Source organism: Ambystoma mexicanum, chromosome 3q, assembly GCF_040938575.1.
Source record: "Ambystoma mexicanum isolate Mex_15411 chromosome 3q, UKY_AmexF1_1, whole genome shotgun sequence".
Classification (NCBI taxonomy): Eukaryota; Metazoa; Chordata; class Amphibia; order Caudata; family Ambystomatidae; genus Ambystoma; species Ambystoma mexicanum.
Genome location: NC_090926.1, coordinates 788,514,951 through 788,532,787, shown reverse-complemented (window position 1 = coordinate 788,532,787; position 17,837 = coordinate 788,514,951). Strand labels below are relative to the sequence as shown.

Here is a 17,837-nt window from a genome sequence, read left to right as displayed (position 1 = left end):
GAAAAGCAAATTACGAGTCCTTGCATAAGGTTCAGTACTGTTTACAAGCATATGAATCCCTTAGATTTCATAGGTGCAGCAACAACAGCCTGATAGTTAATCAATGTGCTTTTAAGGTCGAAAAACGTGATTCTCAAAAACATTTTCAAGATATCTTTTACTGTAGTGCACTGGGACTTTCATAATACTGGAGTGTCACAGGGAATTAAAAGATGAACAAGTATCAAAAATACTGCAGCAGAGAATCATTTCATAGAGCATACTGACAACACCTCACCTCTTCATACGTGTGCTGCAATTTTTCAACTTAATTCTGTGTGTACCTAGAGTATTGTGCTAAGCCGTTTTCCCAGACCCTTCTCCTGGAATTCTGCCCGAGTATTATGATAAACCTTTTCCTTTAGAGCTGAATGCTTGCATAGTTCTTAGTACCACCGTGTAATAGGTCAGACATGTGTGGAGGAGGGTTGCTCTCATCAGTTCTTGTTCTCACCCCCTCAGCAGTTACAAGTCCAGCCCCTCTTTTTTAGCCTGATGTGTAACCTGTACCTCTTAAATATGGCATGTTTGTTGATACGCGGGTTGGGGGTGTTGATGTCTAACTCTCCCTCTTTCTGATCAGCATTTTGTCTCATCCACTGCCAATGACTACTCATGCACCCTTATTTCCACAATCACGTACCCTCTTGTGAGGACTATGAGCATCCACGCTGTGGGTGTGTGCTTGCTTGGGCTTTTTCGAAATTTTAAATGAAATTAAATGATGGTAGATCAACCTCCAGAAAATGTGTGGGGCTAATCCGCACACATTTTCCTATGCTCACAGTACAACATACGGATAGAACTTTGCACTCTGAGGAAACAGCCTACAGGTGCAGTCCCCAGTGTCATATTTAGTTGGGATCTGACAGATGCAGTAGACAATGCATCTCCAGAAAGGGGAGGGCCAAACCTTCCCCCTGTCATGGCCAGCCTGATTAAGTAACAAAGGCTCCATGGATCATTCTTTTGTCGAGCCCTTTAGCTGGTGGCAGCATTCACATACTAATCAGAGTTTCATTTAAACAGGCCCATGTAGGGCCTGCCTGCAGAGGCTAACAAAGGAGACAGGAAACCCGAACACCCTTTCATATGTACTGTGTCAACCTGATGCCAGCTCCCGCCTTCAGTATCAACCAACAGTGAAATGTCAAGTAGGGACTGCGTGTTTACAGTAGTCATCCCCGCAGGGAGACCCCATTCAGACGGTATGGGTAATTGATTTGACAGAGCCAGAAAGTCTGGTCTTGCTGCAGCTTCAAGGGAGACCTGCTGCTGTAACCAGGAACCACAGAGCTCCATTAACCAGGGGGACCCTTGGATCCATAACAGACAGGAAGATGGGTGGGACGTAGTATTACATGTTTTCACCCTTTTACCTTTTCTGTTGCAAAGCACTCTGGTTATGACCTCATGCATACTGGAGATTTTTGGTGGGAACCCAGGATTGGTTCATTAAGGTAGGTTTAGCCTGCACCATTTCCCTGTGGTACATATGGCTTTAAAAGAGGGCTGAGCCTCTCTTTTGACAGATCTGAAGGCTTCACCAGAAGCAGAAGGAAGAACTCATATTTGGACCCTGGCTGTATGTACAGTCTGCCTTACATCACATCTTCCGGCAGTGAAGGGAGGCCAGGACCTCCAAGAGGGAAGGAAGATCCCTCCCCTAAACATCGGCCAGGACACAGCGGGAAATACCAAATCCAGAGGACCCTCCAGAAGCTCCAGAACTGGTACCCAGCCAGCACAAAGCATGCCCTGTTAGAATCTGCAGCAAGATTCCTAGGTGGGACGTGCTAGAGAGTCTCTGAACCAAACCAAGGAGAAAGCAGCTACATGCAACACTCTCCTCAGATTTGGGCCATCCGCCTTAAAGGAAAACACAAGCCCAGTGAAGAAGCACAGAGGAGTGTATCAAGAAGTATCTATCGACGTCTGCCTTAAAAGGAAGTTTTTGAGCCAATCGAGCCTCTCGAGCTGCAACCGACTGTTATGACGCAGTTACTAAAGCGGTCCGAGACACCTTGACCAGTACTTCAGTACCGCTGAACAGCACCGAGACAATGGTTCATTTTGTCACCGGGAGGATAGCACAGGGACAATGCGCTCGCCTTGGAAGGAAGACGCTGTGGAGCAACACAGGTTCAATCCCCGTGTCCATGCTTAGAAACCTCTGGGTATTAAGCATGTTATAAATAACCAATTATATATAATTATATTCATGACCCCAAGTCGATGTGTAGGCAAGCCTGCAGCCGTCCATCCACCTTTGCTCTCCAAACTGCTGCCACCTAATACCCGCATCAGTTTCCTGTCTTGAACTCTGTTGCAGAAGCTGCAAAGCGCCTTAAAACCAAAACCCTGTTGAGCACCAAGTACTCCTACACCACAAGGTACATTGTGTTTCTGTCCCCCTGGTCCTTCTCCAAAGGCCCCTACTGACAATTTACAAGCCATTGCTCCCTTTGTGTTGGAACCAAGTATCCTTGAACTATTGTGATTAATTACTATACCGACAACCCTCCTGTCAGTATTCACAGTGCATCCCTTTTCCTTCTTTGAAACGGACCTCTGCATTCCTTTACATGGAGGGTTGAATTTCATAGTATTGCTAGAACTGTCTGTTGTGCTATAAATAAAAGTAGATTTTTGATACAACCTTGATTGTGCAGTCCCTTTTAACATTGGGTAATAATTGTATTTTCGCTGTGTTGCAACTAACCAACGATCCATGACCTTTCAGATATGAGCCTGCCGTTTCGTCCACGTTGCCAAAATTGGACAAGGGTTTTTTTTGCTTGCTTTTTCATTCTGTTCAGATCCCATATGGTGCTTTAGAGGTGTTGGGCTTATTGACGATTTAGAAACCGATACTCATCCATGGGCCACTGGTGCCCCGGAAGTTGATTTGTCACACCTCTCCATCACCCCATTTGTATCTTTTCAATAGTGTATTCGTTTTTCTACCCTTAATCCTGAGTTTTCTCCCTCTCATATTTCCCCCTTTTCCTTTTCACCCCGCACAGCATTGGGCTTTGTGCAGAGGCGTTTCTAGCGGGGGTTTGAGGGGGTTATAGCCCCGGGTCTTTTGGTTGTAGCCCCGGATAGAAGCTCTGTAGCTACAAGAAAAAGACTAGCTAGCCTCGAGTCTCGACAGTCACGACATGAGTGTAGCCCCGGATCCCTTCCAGACCTAGCAACACCCCTGGCTTTGTGATTTATTTCACTGGCACTCCCGAGCGCCGCAGTGCTCCCTCAGCCTCTGCTCCCCCTCCAATTGGTGGTCCAGGTCAATAGACCTGGAACACTATACTTGAGCCTTCCGCCCGGGACAGCCTTGCCGGGCAGCTGACTAAGCGCTCAGGCAAAGGGTACCTCTGAGCCACCTCCATCACGGTTTGCCTTTTCGTCCTGGGCACCCCAGCCCTGCAAGGTACAGCTATTGCTGTCTGCAGAGACACAAAGGTAGAAGACTTCATCATGGTTGTCGTGTTGCATTTTCAATCTTGCTGGTAGTATGCGCCACCACTTTGCAGTTTGCTTCCACAGCACCACCTGATGACCGGCACGGTTTTCCACTCCATTGCATTTTTCTCCCACTGTGTTCCCAGGGCTGAGCCTGCTCACATTTTGAACTTTGATAGTATCATGTTTCTCTATTTGCTGCCGACTGGGCCACATTGCGTTTTACATCACTGCCTCGCCTTGCTTTCGATTTGGGCTACATTGCTTTTATTCTTCACTGCCCCAGGATTGGGTACGCATTTGAATCTTGCTGATGCGGTTACATCTTCCTCCTGCAGGGCTTCAGTGGTAGGTCTAGCACTCCATCACAAACCAACATAGCTCAGCACAGCCACCCACTCGCATGCATCTAAAACAATCACTACTCGACTTCACAACACACCTCACCACATCCAATAGAATGCAGCTGAGTCCCACGAAAGAAATCTGGTCCAGCTGTGCACATAATCAGTCTCCTCGACTCTCCTACTCCCCTGATAGTCTAACACAGCAGCGACCCACTCACCCACCACTCCATGGCCTGCTATCAGGTGCCTAGCCACTCTCTGCCTACCTGTGTGCTGGTTAAAACACACACACTTAGAATCCTCCTTCACACCTCACTTCTCAGTCCTCCAAAGGGCGTTCATCCCACAGCGCTTTGAGGCCATACCAATGGCAGCAGTTGCACAGATTAATATTTTTGCTACATATTCGCCATAGTCTATTTTACCTTTGGCTAAAACGTGCAAACCTCCACTCGATTTACCAATAGGTTATTGGTGGTGATGCATGGACACCATTTAGTGGTCTTGTTATGTGCAACTGAAGAGTAGGTTTGAGGTACATCCTTAGTACTGGAAATAGGGTTTATGACTCCAGCTTGCCAATCAATGCATCAACATACAGCGACTAGAAACACGTGTCCCATTAGGATGTCCCTAGCATACCCGGAGATCTACCATTATCTTGCATTTATTGTGTGCGGTCTAAATTATGCACTAAAGCAGATGTCTAGGCACGTATGTGCCTGCTGGTTTTTGCTAGCCTTCTCCTCAACCCTGGAGAAGGTGCTACTGTTTTATTTGGACCAAGAATATTAAAAGTAGGCAGCATATGTATTATCTGCCAAAAACGTGTAGATTCTCGCACCTATCACAGACACCTCGATCTACATGTACATTATAGTAGAGTTTAAGGGTGCAAATCAGAAATACTTAGCAAAACCAAGGCAAACGCTAACCTCCGAAACCAGATTTCAAGGGCAGGAAGACACTGTATGTGGTAGTGAGCTAAGTCTTCAGCGGCAATGTATGCCACACGCATAGCATTTATTTTGCAATGTTAGCACAAAAATAGGTTTGGGCCAGGCCTGCATACATTTTAAGAGTAAGAACCCAGAGATTTAAGTCACCGGAAGCCACACCCACATCTGTGCAAGACTCCGCCCGCATGTTGAAAAAAGCTAAACACTATGCGCTGTGTGGCGACATGGGTGCCATACAGTGTCTCCGCCCGCACCTATGTGATTGGCCATTAATGGTCTTTTTGCAGCCAATCGCATGGAGGTGGAACAGATGGAAAATCCCACTGACTCCACACTCTTCTCTAGACACCATGAGAAGAGTGTCAACACCCAGAGTCTCTGGGTTAAACCAGGAGACTAGGCAGGTCTGGTTGGGGCCCCGGTGCTGCACTTAAAGTGGGCACCTTTTCAGAATACGCTTTATTGCAAAAGCAGGCAGTTACACGGTTCACGCCATTGTAAAGTTACCAGGGTAAGAAATGGGCCCGAACAAGACAGAGCGACTCCAAAGTTTGCCTTGACCGAGTGCTGCCGTGCTATATCCCAAGGGCCACAGGCTAGCCCAGAAGCCTCCTAGACTGGCTCCCAAGCAGAGCTCTCGCGCAGGAGCAGCCCACGCATGGGCATGCAGGAACAGCCATCCTGATCAGAAGCTGTCCACATTGGAATATAGGTCTTGCAATGTACAGACATTTTTTTGTTAGGGCGATTGGTACTAATGAAACGAGCAGAGTCCAACTTCCATTGCCCGCTCAAAAGGCTTTCTTGCTGAATTATCACAGACATGTTTCAAATTGAAAATTGTGGGCATTACTATGGTCCCAAAATGCCCTTTGCTATTATACAAATCGAAAAGCTTAGGTTCTATGAAGAGATGCTGTGTTGCTTGACCTGGCCTGGGGCCACACCCCTCACATCCCATTCGCCCCTGTCCCCACTCCCCCAAGCGGGAGAGGGTTGCCAGAGTAACCGTTTCCAGCACTGAACGTTATACATCCTGGTCACTATTTTCCTTTTTGAGGATGTTGCTAGAAAGTAACGCCGGGCCAGCAAAGCATACTAAACGTGTTCTCACTTGCCTTCTCTTGATATCGGATGGATATCCTCGGGTTGAGGAAACAGAGAGGTACGCAGAGGAGGGGGTTTCCTCCTGGAAAGATGGCTAGCCAAGTAACTGTCCATGCCTGAAAGGGCTAATAATATGCCTAATGAACAATAATTCAGGTATTGTAAAGGTTCATTCCAACCTTTCTTTAGATCAGCCCCTTCCCAGCCAGCTTAACACCACCTCCCTACTGCCTTTAGTGACCAAAATAATTGAATACATACATGAAAAAGCGCTACTTGTCAATTAGTGCAAACAGTAAAGCAATGTATGCAGCACTATTCTTGCCGTTTGCTCGGTTTCCCCAATTGCAAATGTTATTGGGCATTTGTATAGCGCCTTTTACCATTGGTATGATTCCAAAGTGCTGTGGGTTGCACGCCTTTGTGGACTGTAGTACAGGTCAGTGGAGAGAGTAGTGTAGTAAATAGTGCTTGGGTGCACGCTGTATGTGTGCAGCCGGGGCGGATTAAGTGGTGTAACTGCATTCTAGTGCTAGGTGTACAGGGTCGGACTAGGACAAGAAATAGGCCCGGACACCCAAAGAAAAGTGGCTGCCCCTCGCCTCACGACCCTTGACCCCCTGATGACATCACAGGAAGTAATGTCATTTGACCCCACCCCAAAGTGACATCCCGGGAAGTGATGAAACATGACCTTTCACCCCTTGACAAAACAGGAAGTGGCATCAAATAGCATTGTTCCTTAGTACAATATGAAACATGTGGTTATGATTTCACTAATGTGATATACATTTCATACAAGAATGGATCACCATATGTATCATTAATATCTGTGTGTATAGATCCATATTGTCAAATTATTGTGAATGCAAGCAGACGTCCAGGGCCAAATGATACTGTTATTGTATAGCACTTACGCTTAAGCTCTTTTTAATAGAACAAATATGCATACAATATCACCCAGCCTGTGTTGGTACTCATTTATAGACCTAAGAAGCATGAAAGGCTGAGATGGCTTTGCTGGGATTTGAACCTGCAGATCACACACACATCGCAGCAGTGAGCACTCAACCCACTGAGCTATCATATCGGCTATAGTAAAATGAGCAATTATTCTGTAGTGGATACCATTAAACAGGTAACTTAGATTTAACAGCAGACCAGTTATGTTCATCTGCAGGTCTGGTGCAAAGTTGGCTACATGTCAAGCCTGCATGCATCTACATTCAGGCTTCAGAGGTTGGCAAAATAGGGAAAGCAGCGCACTCACAGGAGATCCCATACTCGGAGCACTTGTTACCTCATACATGCAAACAAACTTCCCGAACAGCATGCCAGGGATATGGGAAAGATTGACACATTGGGCCTCACTACAAGTTCGGCGGTAGCCTTGCCGGTAAATCCGGCAGGCTGCCGCCGAACTCTTCATTTTTCCGGCACCCGGGAATGGGCAATTACCAGGATATTACAACCCCGGCGGATTCGGTAATTGCCCATTCCCAGGCACCAGGAAATATTCTTCCTCATTCCCATTTCAGCCCTACAGGGCTCAATGGGAATGGGGAGGTCAGATGTACCGGCACCATTCGTGAATGGTGCCGGTGCATCCGACATGCTCTGCTCGCGGGTGCCGGTCCGGCCGCCAGGTCAGACCTGGTGGGCAAAAAGGCACCTGCGAGCAGAAATCGTAGTTTGCCGGTACGGTAACAACAGTACCGGCAAGCTTACTGGTACCGTTGTTACTGTACCGGCAAACTTGTAATGAGGCCCATTACAACAAAGCATTCATTGTGGCACAGTGAAGTCAATGGCCCTTGATGTGCTATGGTCAAATATTTCTACAATGTACAGAAGCTTTTAGGCACAAGGATTTTGTCAAGTGACCGAGTACACCGAGATGGAATGTCTTGCGATGAACATAACAGAGAACGGCAAAAAAACAAAACAAAAAAATGCTATTACTGCAAAAGGCAAAATACATAGTCCGAAATGGATGCAAATTATACTCTAAAATTGGTAGTTTATCACTAATACATATTTATCACTAATACGACAGCACAGCAACCCGCCAGCAGCCCCAGCCCCTCAACTTTGCATGCTGCAGCAGCATGTGAATGATGCATGCATCATAATTTTTTGATGCACACATCAGGGATGCAAATAAATCCTCAAAGCAAGGTAACGTGTTACCTTGCTCTGATGAATTATGCTGTTGCAGGTGTTATTTTATTTTCAAATGTCATTCACACTTTTTTTTTCCAATGAGTTTTTTTTTTTTTTTTTTAAATGGGCCCAGGCGTGGGCAGAAACCGGCCCCCACTTCCCAGGGACGATTTCGGCCCAGCCACGGGCGGAAAGGCAGAGGGTCCAATCCGACTCTGTAGGTGTATAAAAAAATGTGACGCCTTTTTCACAAAAAACAGAACACATCTACCAAAGTTGACAGCCCTGAGTAACATTTGCCAGCAGATAGAACTCTGGATGGCGTCCAATTGGATTTGTCAAAATGGCAATTAAACAGATTCTCATTTTTGGCTCCAGATGCCCGTCCTCGACTTTCACAATTGGTGATAACATCATACCAGTTCAAACCAAGGTAAACGCTCTGGGGGTCCAGGTGGAAGCCATGCCTGAACTCCTAGGCACATGTTAACCTGTTGAGTCAAAGCTGTAATTACCATCTCCTGAGAAATATTCACCCCTACATTTCTTAAGAGAACAGTGCTACGATAGCTTAAGCTACTATTATCTCCAGGCTAGACTATTGTAATGCCCTGTTGATTGGAGATTCAATCGATACCATAAAAAAGTCAGGTTCTACAAAACGATGCAGTACGCATCATTAAAAAAGTCTCCAAGCGCTCACACATCTCAAAGCATCGTCAAAGGTTTTGTTGACTCCCTATCAAGAAAAGGATCTTGTTCAAATTGGGAACCTTGGTACACAAGTTTATCTTTGGACAAGCACCTACCTACTTAAAAGTCTATTCCACAGTACTGCCTGACTATAACCCTTTGTTCCTCTAATAAAAAGCAGATTATCGGCCCTGAGTATAAGCGCACCAATGGATGGGGAAGATCCTTCCCTCTACACTGAGATCTGAGGCAGCGTTGACAGTTTTCAGAAAAACCCTAAAAAAAAACACCTCCGAGTGACTTCTGCCCACTTTTCCTGCCACCCCATTGTCCTGTCTTTGATGGTTTTGTGTGAATGTCACGACACCCCAATGCCTGCAGGCTTTCAGCACATTAGAAACAATATTAATACAGTCAAAGCATATGGCCAACATGTTCAAAAGGGGGAAAAGCATCCAGGCAATTAAAGCAGTGATGGTTTCATGGCCTTTCAATTATTTCAGTTGAAATGGGCTCCGGGGCTCTAAGGGGCCCCAAGCAGCTGCACCATGCTGGCAGTCACAAACAAACAAAGCAACATATTGCAACCTAGCAGACAGTACAACTGGACAAATTAGCAATACATGCAATAATGATTGAACCACATCAATATTCTGGCAGAATCTACAGTAGCCATTCGTGCCACCCAATAGGTTCCTACTGATTAATAGTTCTTTTGTTCTTAATACATTGAAGCTGAAACTCATTACATTGTTTCTCACCCTCGATTAGGATACTTCTTCAGATAATGTTCCATGTCGGGGAGCTATTTATGTAGAGAAACTACCTAAGAGTATAATTTAAACCCAGAGGCTTCATTTTTGTTTATATACCAATCATTACCCATGGTTAGGTTTTTATATCTTCCTGGGGTCATCTATAAGTTTTCAATGATGATCCAAGTTATACAGAATTAGTGCACCTTCTAAACGGAGGTCTTTGACAAAACCTTTCGTAGCATCTTCCCCCAGAACACTGTACAAACTCCCCTTAGGGGATATTTCGCATTTTCTTAATAATGACAGTCTTTTCCATTGCATTATACTAGCCATGGACTTCATACATATTTCATACATTAATTAGATAGGAACACACTTGGGTAAATGAAAAAGGACCGCTCTTCAAAGAAGACCCTCCACTCAATTCAGGAAGAATCCATAATGGAAAGATTTTAGGCCATAACAGTCTTGGCAGACTTTCGTTCTATAGAATTCCCTACAGGGGGGCATAGAAAATGTGCCAAATTTCTGAACAATCAACCGCATCTGTCCGGCCATAGCCACTGCTTTTATTTTCAGACAATTTGACAATTTGCGGTAGAAGATCTTTGAGTGGGTTGCAAAGTTGGGATAGCCCGAGAATTGCATTTTCCTTTTGATCACTAGGACCCTATTCTCACATTTCCAACAGAACTTCCTAGCAGACCTGAAACCCTTGCCAAATTGCATATAGGTTTTGGAGGGATTGGTTTTAAGCTCTAGCCTGGCCATGTATTGTCCAAACCCATCAATCTCTGCAGCCCTTCCGGTGTGCAGTCCACCAACACAAAATCGTCGGTATATGCAGCCCACTGGACTCAGAGGGTCCCAATTTTGGGTGATATTAATCCACTGTGATCCAAGGCCCTTCCTGCATCGGCCTCATACAAATTGAATAATGTGGGCGCCAGTTTACAGCCTTGATGGAGCCCATTGGCCCATTGTGCGTGGATAGACTAAAAGACATCCTTCCTTCTGAATTTAGTCGGACCTTCATCCATGGGTTCTTATGTAAATGAATAAGGATACTAAGCAGTCCCCTTGGGAATACCAAAATTCAGCAGTTTGTCATACCCTCCTCTAAAGGCAAGTGAGCAGAAGCCCCCCCACAGTCTGTATCCATATTTCTTCGAAAGTCCATTTGCCTATAATGCAAAATCTTGTTAGAGTCATACCAGACCTCTATGTGCTCCAATAATATTGAGGCAAAGATTTTAGATTCTACATCCACTAAGGTGATGGGTCTATAATTAGAGGGACACAGCCTACAACCTTTTTTTAAAAATGGTGAGGACATACAATACTTGCCAGGATACGGGGGGCACTCTTCTGTAGCACTATGTCCCAATAGTGAATATGAAGGGGTTTAGCCCACAAGTCCATATTTTGCTCTAGTATCACATAAGTCAAATTATTGGGTCCTGCTGCTCGGGAAGATTTAGATTTAACAATAACCCTAGCAATGTTTTTCAATGGAAACATCCACTTCCGGCATTTCTGCCACAAACACAGGGGCCTTATGATTGGTCTCAAAATGTTTTACCATTCTTTCTCTGTAAAGGGATTGATGATTAACGGCACTTGTTTCTCCTCTGATTGATTTACTAATTCCCAGAAGTTATGGGTATTGTTATCCTTAAGGGATGTCATCATCAGTTCCCCAACCCTTTGGTAAAGAACAGCCCAATTGAGTTTGAGCCAGTTCTTATGGCCTGGTCTGAGCTTCTTAACCTGGCCTTTACAATCTACACCTTCAAACCCTCTTTTTTATATATCTTTCCAACTTCTTTATGAAGGGCGGCTTTGCGTTCTTTCACTGCTGCCTTGTTGACTTGGTAAATTGATATAATGCAGACATATGTTTTTCTAAATAAACAGAGAGTTATGAAAGTGAATAATTCACTACTTTGACTTCCAGAGTTGTGGAGTTAAAATCATGTAGCATAATGAAAGTTTCTGAATCCTATCCAAGGACCACTTTAGTCTGTTAATCTCTGACATTAACTTCTATATTATACCAGACCGGGGCAGAGTGTAAATCCTTTGAAATCCATCTCAAATGCAGACATAACTTTGCATGGTCACTGTACTGTGTGTGACGTATCCTAAAGCGCAGTTTCCTGGATAAGAATACATAATCAATGATAGTGCTAAAACCCCTCACGTGCCAGGTCGGAGTATCATACTCAACCAATTCCAGCCCCCACCCCTCAGCAAAATTGAGCCACTGACCTACCTGGATATTTTTCCTTATACGGGTTGACTTTAATGTTGTATTAAATAATAAAAGCTCCTGCAAATTATTGTACGCCTCCTTACAATTAGCATTCAGATCACCTGCCAACATAAGGACACCCCCTGGGACATGGGAGAACACTCATCTACCAAAACATTCAAAGACTCTAGGCCAATATCCAGTTTGGTTTCTTGTTTGTCCTTTGGATTCCAATATACATTTATTCGAAGTCACTAATCTCTGAGACATAGGATATGTAAATGGGGATAAGCATCAAGAATCCTCCATTTGCCCGCTTTGGTTATGTTTGAGACCCTGTTTAAAAGCAATAGCCAGACCACCTTTCGGTCTGCCCCTCATCCGCTGCCTTGCATACACGCAGGTAACCTCAACCCCATCCCAAATGAGATTACCCATCGCCATGTCTCTTGTAAAAATATCACATCCTAAGACCTCAGCTCCTTGATCAGGATGTGGAACCCTTATAGTCCTTTTAATTGAGGCAACACATCGTATGATGGAGGGGATGCATAATAACTCTTACACCAAATAACAAGACTGACTCAGGAAGTTGGCAAAATGCCTATCTCAACTATTTTATTTTTAATTGTCTAAAACAGGGAGTTACAAAGGACATCAACAGACGTTGCACAGCATGATCTCAATGCATTTCATAACTACTATGTGGCAAACTAAGAAAAACCTACATGGGATTGTGGTTGGCTCAAGGGGAACATCTAGATATACTTTCTATAAGGAATTGGATTGTGATTTGGTCTCTACAGTCAGATGGACAACGTATGCCCACCCCTAGTGCAAGACATCAGTTACGAGATACACGGTACACCATTGGCTCTCAAACTATAAGCCTCTTTGTTATATGGCCGTCTACAATTGGTCGGCACACTTGTGCCCTTCAGGGACATTCAGCTCACTAGCAGCACGTAAGCTGGTACCCCAGGTGCTGGTGGGTGGACTTGACCACATCTCCCCACCGAATTAGCACACCATCTCTCATGCCGTCTTACATTCAGATGGTCTTTGAACTTGCCGTTGCAAAGTATCATTGCTCCTGAAAATAAAAGGGAGTATAGGCACATCCTCATCGTAGTTCAGGTCTGCACATTCACTCCCATTTTCATTCTCAGCTCATGTGACTGGAGACTCCATTTTGGCCTGTTTTGTAGCATTTAATTCTCTTGAATTAATAAACATGGCACTCATGGTGTTCTTTCCTTGCACCTAAACAACGGCTTATTTAGCTTCTCACGTCCACTGTTCTTCAAGAATAGATAACCGGTTCTTGGCTGCTCCATCCTTGACACCAGGCCTGACCACTATTTCAGGCCTTTCTTCGATCTTCAGATGTTTTCTTGCTGGGACACAGCCATCCAATCATTCTTTCTCTGTGGGTGTGAGCTTACTAAATGTGACACAGATGTCCAGAATTCTATTTATTGGTGGCATCACCTGCAGTCTATTAACTACGTATATCCAGCCTTATGATTAGTCTACTTGCGTTGCTGCTTCTGTACAGTTATAAAACCACTTGCATTTTCTGCAGTGCTTCTTCACACGTGCAATCTTCAGTCTGCATATGAAAGTCTTCTCGATTCTTTACTTCGTCATCAGATCGCATGAAGTCTATACATCCTTTCCTGCAGCCACTCTTCTCAGTGAGTCACGCTCATTTCTTGTGACACCAGCCTCTCTTTCACTTGCCTTCCTATTCCTCCAAGAGACCGTCATATCTACGGGGATAAATCATTTAGGGTCTTCTCAAGGGATACCTTGTCTCAAAGGTTCTGTGGAATAGGCACCGTTGCCAACGCTGTGCATGTTGCAATTTCCGGTTTCCAGAATATAGGCAAAATGGGAGCAGGACTTCCTGCAGAGACATTCAACTGAACCTCTACAAGGTCATCAGAAACTAAATGGGAATGCCCTCTGGAATTTCCTGATACAAAACTGACACACCCGGAATGACTAAAGAGGCTGACTCATGGTTTTTAATTGCGCAATAGAATCAATCAAGGTGCGTGCCAGCCAATGCCAATTTGGGCCCTCTGCAGTTGAGCATTCTTGTCCCACAAATGATATCATAAACATACTTTTGGAGACTCCCTGTCTCGTTGAGTAATGTGGATCGAACAAACGGGGCGGAGATGAAAAGTCTAACAATCATATCTCTTCGGGTGGATGAAATCTACTCGTTTGAAGTCAGCCTAAACTCGGGAATATCCTGAAAGAGGGCAAATATACAGGATCTATGAAGGGATTGCGCCCCTCCATCAAATAAGTAGAACAAGATCAAACTGGGCTCATCCGGATAGGCGAGATCACGTAACCTGGGGTACCGAAACCCTTCACTTGTCCCTCAGCTGACACCTTCAAGGGTCTCAGGGAACTTCTCCTGTAAACCACAGAGATCCTTCTCAAATATAGGTTCTAGATTACTGTTTCGGCCTATTAACACACCTGAGATGTCCCCCTTCCCAGTTAGAACCCTGACCGGGTGGACCAGGGAGGCGATCGTCCTTTTGTGAGTCAAGATATTATTCACCAAGAGTCTCACCTCTGCTTCTGTCATCACTTTGGACATATCCCATTTGACTGGTTCTACATCGCCCCCCCCCCCATCTTGAAGATAAGTTGTGAACCCTAGACCTAGGCAAAGTATGAAAGTCCCTGCTTCCAGCCATATCCAAGGTATCAAGAGTACCCTCATCTACCCCTTGATCCAGACACCCTAATCCTTGTTGACCCATCTTGCTTCCCATCACATCATTGACATGCATCTTTGAATGACACAATCTTTCATCATCAGTATTGGAGGAATGAATGGGGTCATGGGGGGATGTTTAAAGATTTGATAGGTTTGTTTTGCACCCTCCTTATCTCTAGGGGGTTGAATGGAAACTCTACCTATATCCAGGTTCTGTTTCAGAGTGTCCGACAGTCTGTTGGTGCCCACTTCATACTCGGGCACCGCTCCTGAGGTCAATTGACTTCAGCCCCATTGGACACTGAACATCCTCTTCCCTCCCCTGCACCTCCTTTGAGTCAGAGACCAAAGTAACCCCTCCCTTCTTCCTATCCCCCATTTTCAGTTCCAAGTTATCATCATCAGTTACGAAATGCTCCTGTAGGTCTAGAAAGGCCACCCACTGCAAAAACCTACGGGACGAGGCCTTAGAAGCCCTGAAATCCTCAGCCAACTTCCTTTTTTTTCTTCTCTTTTCTTGGATTTCTTCATTCCCACATTCAAGAATGGGCCTTGCGCTGCCTCCATCTCTACATTAATCTCTACCCTATTGCAGGAGTCGTCAAGAGCTCTTCCTCATTGGGAGGCAACACACTCACCATCTCGCCCCCCTTCCAGGGGATGCCAGCTAAACCTGCACTCAAATGGATAGCCCTAATTACACTGTCCACAATCTCCTTCATTGTCTTTGACACATCACTCAAAAGGGATGTGTGTAGGTTGATTTCGGTCATTAGCTCATCCTTTCAATCTAATTTTTTTAAGCCAAAAGGTGCAACATCATTGGATTTGGTCATTTTATGAAGGTCAGGACATATTTTAATCGCTACTTTCATCGCGCCCCCCACCCCACCTCTTCCAGATTTGTAGAAAATCCAAATAGAGTAATTTCCCCTGACAAAAAAATAGACTGAGTACCCAAGAAAGAGCGTTACAACACAGCCCCCTTAATATTGTTAGCGATAATAGGAGGACTCCTAGCTTCATTAGTATTTCTCAGAGTCCAAATCAATATCCTACACATATAAGGATTGGGAGCGATCCTGATTTTCCAGATTCGGGATGGTTGCAACAGACATTTCTTGGCTAGTGGCAAGCCCACACCTCATCTCCCCATGCTCTTTTTGAGGAGATGGAGGCAGGGGCAATGCCATTGCCCTTGCTAGACTATCTCTTCTGTAAGTTAAGATCCGAGGAGCTGATAATATGTCTTTTCTCAAAGACATGATTTTTTTCTTCATTGCCAAAAAGAAGAGCAGTTATATACGGAAACTAAAAGTCACAGCACACGGCCTCCTCACTAAACTCCTTTGATCGAAGAACATTAATACGGGCGTGGCACCTAGACCATCAAAAGACACTCAGTCCCTTTCTCCACCCTTCAACAAAGGCTGCTATATTTCAGCAAATCAACAATGCACAACAAAACTGCGTAATGTTAGCAAGGAAGCACTGAAGCTTTCCGCTGAAAAAATTGAGCGTTATGATGTACAGCCTAATGCAGCTTGTTTACTTCATAATTTCAATACGCTCAATTGAAAAGCAAGTGATCCCCTTCTAACAGGCACCCCAATGCCTGTAAGCCTTAAGAAAAAGAATAGATTGTATTAATTTATTTTTTTTAACACAAGAATGACAAGCTTAGCGAGCGTTCCGTGTACAACGCCCCTCGCCTCCTCTCCCAGCGAACCGCAAACAGCAGTCGACCGATGCACTCTGCTCAATGCGCATGTGCAGATGTGCTTGGTGTGGCGCTGCCCCGTGATGGGACGCGCACGCGGTGGCGTGACGTTGCACGCCGCCGCGTGCTGTATAAATAAACGGGGTGTTCCCGGCCGCGGCAGAGCGACCGGGAAGCCCGAACTGTAAGGACGTGTGTCGAGTGTGGACCTTACAGGGTGGAGGATTATGGGACCGCATGGGGGCCAGGACAAACCCCCCCAACAGTGGCGAAGGGTGGATGCGGATGCCCGGGCCCGGCGGTGACGGAATTCCATAATTTTTCTTCCCTGAAACGGAACGAACAGACATTTCGTTTCATGCCGTGGCTGCGGATCGCACACGCGGCTGGCGGCCATTTTGTCAGCAAGGCCGTGGAACTTCACCAAACTCCGATTTGGATGGTGAAGGTGATCCAGGTCTAATTTTTGGACATACTGCTTGCAGGAAGTCAAACCTGCATGCCCATGCCCATGCCTGATTTTTGGATTTTCCTCCAGATTTGGGCCTCCTACGTCGAGTGAAAGCAAGGAGAAGGGCTAAAATGGCTGGGCCTGCCTAGCCCAGTTCTTTTTTCTTTGCTTAATTTTTGGAACTCCTACACCCCTGGGTGTTGCTGCAGCGAGGGGGCACAGTGCTTCTTCATCCCCTTCATCATCAGGCTGCTGTGGCCTCTTCTTCGCCCTCTTCATCATCAGTGTGGATTACTGCAGTTGTGGATCCTCAAGTTGGCGGGTTTTTTCTTCTGTTTCTTCAGTTCTGGTGGCAGTCTTAGGAGAGCTGAGGACAAGTTTCCACCATCCCCTCCCCAGGTTGGACTGTTACTTTGCCTGAGTGGGGTGTCCAGACTGTGAGGTGGTGGTGGGTGATTGAGTTGCGGCCCCCAGGTTCCAAAGTGGGGGTGCCTGCGCGCTCAAGCCCATGAGTGACTCTGACGATCAAGGCGGTGGGCTCCCTGCAGCCGCACAGCTTCCCCAGGACGGTGGTCAGGCGGCAGCTCAACAGCAGGTCTTTCAGGCTCCGGTGCTTCCAGTGCAACACCCAGTGGCGGCTCCACAGCTACCCCCTCAAGTCCAAGTAGGTGGTCAAACTCCTGTGCCTTAGGGGCCACCGGTGGTACAGCCAGTTGCTCAGCAAGGACTTCCTATCATGGCCCAAGCACGTGCCCATGTAGCCCTGCAGCCCATCCCCGAATTTGATGCATCGGGCCCACCATCCAGCATGGGGCCCAGGTGGAGGAGGTGGGTTAGGCGCCTCGATATGTACTTCAGGGCCGCCCAGGTGACGGATGATGACAGCAGGGTGGCAACTATGCTGTACTCCGCGGGGACTTCGGTCCAGGAGATTTTTGAGTCGCTTCCTGCTGGGGATGGCTCTTACGACGCGGCCAAGGCGGCACTCCTGGCCCATTTTCTGCCCCTTGCCAACGTGGACTATGAAAGATTTGTCATGCTGTCGGCCATGCAAAAGGAGGATTAAACACTGGACACCTTCTATGGTCGCCTACGTCGCCTCTCCCTGGGCTGTGCGTGGGGAGTCGCGGAGGAC

The 17,837-nt window shown here is 46.0% G+C and overlaps 1 protein-coding gene across 2 annotated transcripts in view; it reads right to left on the bottom strand.

The window, feature by feature from the left end:
* USH1G (USH1 protein network component sans) overlaps positions 1-17,837 on the bottom strand; it is a 372,997-nt gene that overhangs the window by 236,641 nt on the left and 118,519 nt on the right. The gene's annotated exons all lie outside the window — the stretch shown is intronic.